The following is a 5,570-nucleotide window of genomic DNA, read 5'->3' as shown; positions in this document are numbered from 1 at the left end:
CATGAGCTTAGTCAAAACGCCTTGATATTTAAAAAAACCTAATCACTGACCTAATGTGTTTTGTTTCTTTAACCTGATAGGGAGAGATCAGGGATTTCCTGAGTCATTAATGATATAAACTATTTTACATGGAAGCTTAATAAAACTACAAACTACGATTTGGGGTCTTGGCTTCAGTGGATCTGATAGGGCTTTATTGTGCAACAATAGTTTGTCTACCTTCTGTCAAGAAGAGTTGCCTCAACTTAAATGGAAATATGTGCTTTTCCAGTTAAATATACTTAAAAAAATAATATGCTCTTAAAATTAGCATTTTCTGGTCCAGTACACACCTGTAATCCCCTCGACTGGGAAGTTGAGGCAGAGGCCAGCCTCAATAATTTAACCAAAAATAGAGGAGTGGGGGCGGGGGATGTAGCACAGGGGTGAAATGTCCCCTTGGGCTGGATATACACCTCAGTTGGTACAGTGTTTGTGTGTTTGTACAAGGCCTTGGGTTCTAATCCCCAACACCACATAGACACACACACAAATCACCCCTGGACTCAAACCCAATAGTACACCTCCACCAAAAAAAACCAAAACAAAACATTTTCTTCTGGGATTTAACTACTAAAAGTAGACATTTAAGTGGGGTAAAAGGTATTTATCAGGATTGTTGTCATACCATATCAATCACCAGTTAAAGATTTTTTTTTAAGTAAGCTTTTTTTTTTGGAATAAAGGTAACCCCAGAGGGGGGTGGTGGGGGGTTGGGGAGGGTATAGTGGTGTGTGCCTGTAATCCCAGTGGCTCAGGAGGCTGAGACAAGAGGATTTAAAGCCAGCCTCAGCAAAAGTGGGGCACTAAGCAACTCAGACCCTATCTCTAAATAAAATACAATAGGGCTGGTGATGTGGCTCAGTGGTTGAGTGCCCCTGGATTCTCTCCCCAGTACCAGAAAATAAAAATAAAAAGTCTTCCTTATAAATTTAACCAAAAAGCGTACAAAAATATATTCTATCACATGAAAATAGAACATACGTTTTTATTTTTTATTTATTTTTTTTAGTTTTTTTGGTGGACACAACATCTTTATTTTATTTGTATGTGGTGTTGAGGATCGAACCCAGCACCTCGCACATGCCAGGCAAGCACGCTACCGCTTGAGCCACATCCCCAGCCCAGAACATACGTTTTTAAATATATACTATAAACAGCAATGCTAAATAAATGCATAATTTTCTTCTCCCTTCTATTTACTCAGTGAAAAGCACTGATAATGTATTTATTTTATGTATATTTATTTAAATTAGGTATATACAATAGCGAATGCATTTTTGATTCATTGTACACAATTGTAGCACAGCTTTGCATTTCTTTGGTTGTACACGATGTAGCTTAGCGTCACACCATATGTGCAGTCATACTAGGGTAATGATATCTCATTCCATCATCTTTCCTGCCCTCATTTCCGCTTCCCACCATCCCTCCCCTTTGCCCAAAGTTTCTCTATTTTTTGCATGTTCTCCCCCATATGGATCAGCATGTACATATCAGAGAGAACATTTGGGCTTTGATTTTTTGGGATTGGCTTACTTTGCTTAGTATGATATTCTCCAATTCCATCCATTTACCTGCAAATGCCATAATTTTATTCTCTTTTAGTGCTGAGTAATATTCCATTATGTATATGTGCCACAGTTTCTTCATCCATTCATCTACTGAAGGGCATCTAGATTGGTTCCAGTTTAGTTATTATTGTGAATTGTGCTGCTATGAACTTTAATGTGGCTGTGTTACCATAGTATGTTGATTTTAATTTCTTTGGGTATAGACTGAGGAGTAGAATAGCTGGGTCAAATGGTGGTTCCATTCCAAGTTTTCTAAGGAATCTCCATACTGCTTTCTGTTAGGGTTGCACCAATTTGTAGTCCCACCAGCAATGTATGAGTGTGCCTTTTTCCCCACTTGATTAATGTTATTTTTCAGAGTGGTTTAGCCCATTAGACAATCTAAGAAAATTGAAAATATTGACACTATTTCACATCTACTTCCAAAAACGTAAAAATGCTAGATGTTTTGTGGCTGAGGCTGTAGCTCAGTAGTAAAGTGCTTGCCTTGCACGTGTGAGGTACTGGGTTCAATCTTCAGCACAACATAAAAATAAGATACTGTGTGTTCATCTACAAATGAATAAATATTTTTTTTTAAAAAATGCTAGATATTTTAATGAAGGGGCCCAAGTTTAATCACTTTATACACAGGAGTGTTAACAATACAATGGTAAATGGTTCTAACATGTACGTTGTAGCAGGAACCATATTCCTCCCTCAGCTACCTTTTGCCCTCCCCTCCAACATGGGCCTGAGTAAGTCCAAGAAATGATGTAAAAATTGCATTTCCAAAAGTGACTTCCAGAAGATAAGTGTTTCTTTCTAGTGAACAAAGATTATAAAGATTTTTGGTGATGTTTTTTGTAGTGTTGGGAATTGAACCCAGGACCTCACACATGCTTAGCAAATGCCCTTCCACTGTGCCCTTCCATTAAGCATACTTCCAGCCTGAAAACTAGTTTTTCAAATTGTATTTTTCTTACACATTGCCAAATCCTCCATATATCAAGAAGAGTGACATATTGCAAAGACATCATAACTTTTTCAAAAGATTGAAGGAAAAGCTTACAGCAGCTAGTCCATAGTTGATCAGTCTTCCAAATTGACTGTCATTATTTCTGATGGTCAGATCATTAGCCAACACTTCTTCCTCTGTACCTAGAACCCCAAGCAAGACCCACTGCAGTTTTAGGTTCTCTCACTGCCACTCAGGTGCTGCCTTGCCATTTCAGATTCTTTTTTGTGAGGGTCCCAGGGTCTGTAGGTACTCCCATGTTCCTATCTCATGTAGACATTGGGAAAGCAGAGCTGGCTGCGCCTCTATTTCCACCACTAACCCATCCTCTGGAGCAGGTGCTTATCAGGCCAAGTTTGAACACATAAATACTAAGATACACTGCCCCTTTGTATGATCATATATATTTCTACAGCTTGATAGTTTAGCTTAATGTCTTCAAGATCTTTCCCGTCTTCAAGATCATTCAATTTATATGAATATAGCTAAACAAAACCATTAAAGGGCTTCATGTGATGAACATTGATGAACAGTGTTTTTCCCTATTTTTTTTTTCCTTCTTGTACCAGGGATTGAACCCAAAAGTACAAATCCCATCTCCAGTCCTTTTAATTTTTTAAAATTCTGAGACAGGGTCTTCCTAAGTTGTTTAAGGGTTTGCTAAACTGCTGAGGTTGGCTTTGAACTTGCAATCCTCCTGCCTGTCTCTCGAGCTACTGGATTACAGGCACACACCACTGGATCTAGCCTTTTATTATTTTAACACACCTCTTAAAAAAAAAAAAAAAAAAAAAAAAGCTTCTCAAACTAGCCTTCCTTTCTGTATAAATCCCCCAAAGTAGGGTTGCTACAGAGGTTATGTACAGTAAAAACTTGGACCCTTATTGCCCAATTCCTTTTTTTAAAGTTAGATCATTTTATACTCTTACCAAAAATGCTTCTATGCCTACAACCTCAGCAATTATTCTACGAAAAAATAATCTTAATTGCTTTCATATATTTATTTAATGAAAGTAAACATCTTTTCATATGTTGTACTACTGATAATTATTTTTTGGTGTGAATTTTGTTCATTCTATATCCACTAAATTATTGTGGTTTTGGGGATTAAACCCAGGGCCTTACACAAACTAAACATTCTGCCCCTGAGTTATACTTAGCCCCTCATTTTTTATTAGTGTACTTTTTTTTGTTACCAGCATTATACACCTTTCTTATCCCACTATAAAAGACTTTACCCTTATTTTCTTGAAGTACCTTTCATCTTAAAATAATTAAGTTAGTGAGCCATCTGGCATTGTTTTGAAGTACCATTGTGAAAGACAAGGAGCTCTATTTTTTCCCAAATGGTTAGCAGTGGTCTGGCATCATATCTTTTCTTCATTGTTTCTTTTTAAATAGTATGTACATGGTACAAAAAGGAATATGAAGAAACAGAACTTTTTTTTTTTGGTACCACGGATTAAATTTAGGGGCTATTAATCCCCAGGCCTCTTTAAGAAAAAATATTTTTTTTTGAGACAGGGTATTCCTAAATTGCTTAGGGGCTTGCCAAGTTGCTGAGGCTGCCTTTCAATCTGCAATCCTGCCTCAGCCTCCTAATGTTGGGATTATAGGCATGCACCACCCTGACCAGCTAGAACATGGTCTATTTCTGGTTTCCCTCTTTGGAGGCAACCTTCTTCATATTGACTGTATATCCTTTCAGATATTTAATTGCACGTACAACCATAAATTAAGGTGAGACATATATGTCATTTGCAATCTTGTTTTGCTTCATACAGTCCTGTGATGAATATCCTAATATAAAACACAACATATCTATACAACTCCTAAAAGTAGAATTGAGGTGTCAAAAAATATGGACATTTTGAAAACTTGATGAATGTTGCCAAACCAAAGTGCTCTCCAGAGACTGCACCAACATGAACAACTACTAAAACATGAAACTTTGATCAATTTTTTTCAAATTTAGGAAAATTTTGTAGGTTCTGGAACTCACTTTATTGAGAACCTAGGAACACTACAGGAAAATTTAATAGATATGAAATTCATAACAATTCCTTTCTGATCTTGTGTTCATTTTGTGCGTGGCTACTACAAAACAAATCAGTCTTCAAGAATTTATTATAGTTCACTTAAAGTATGTATAATAAACAATAAAGCGAAATAAGTAATAGAAATACAGTGTTCTAGGTAGCACTGAAGGTGTTAACCTGGCTTAGAGGCCAAGAGGAAGTACAATAGAAGGTTAATAGAGATAGAAGTCCTGGATGAAAACAATCTCCTTATATGGAGAACAGAGGAGATAGAGGGTTTAAGAACCACAAGTGATGAATTACTGAGTATAAACATCACCTAAATCCTATCTGGTGGAAGGCACTGACAAGGTGGGGTCAAAGACTCTAACATTAATGTTACAAATTTGTTAAAACACCCATAAAAATCTGTTGCATTGAAAAACTTAGTTCCCATCCCTGTAAATTCTGGAAGACATAGTAAAACATATATATAAGAGAACAGCATTACTAATTGCCGGTGGGGCTCCAAAAAGCCAGTCTATAAGAAATGAGAAAAGTAAAGCCATATTGATGTTATTTAATGAAAGTAAACATCTTTTTTTGGTGTCAAATCAGGCTTTTGGCCATTTAGTAGTTACTCCTCCTCTCTAGTCCCAAAATAATGTTTTGAATGGGGTAGGGAAAGGTTGGTTCATCTCTACTGGCCTCTATTGTTCTTGAGAACATTTTGAAATTTAATTATCCTGAGAACTGGCAATCAGCTCAACCTCAGAGCCTTCTGTTTTTATTTGTCAGTCCATATTAGAACTGAAGGGAACCCAAACACAGATGGCATCAAAGAATAAACAAGATAAAATCTATTACCTGGCATTTTAGCCACGACTCAATAACTTCATAGTGATGTGAAGATACTCAAAATCCTAAAGTAACTTCTGAAAT

Source organism: Spermophilus citellus (assembly GCF_964194105.1).
Source record: "Spermophilus citellus genome assembly, chromosome: 1".
In the NCBI taxonomy this organism is placed as follows: Eukaryota; Metazoa; Chordata; class Mammalia; order Rodentia; family Sciuridae; genus Spermophilus; species Spermophilus citellus.
Note: the sequence above shows the minus strand (reverse complement) of the source record.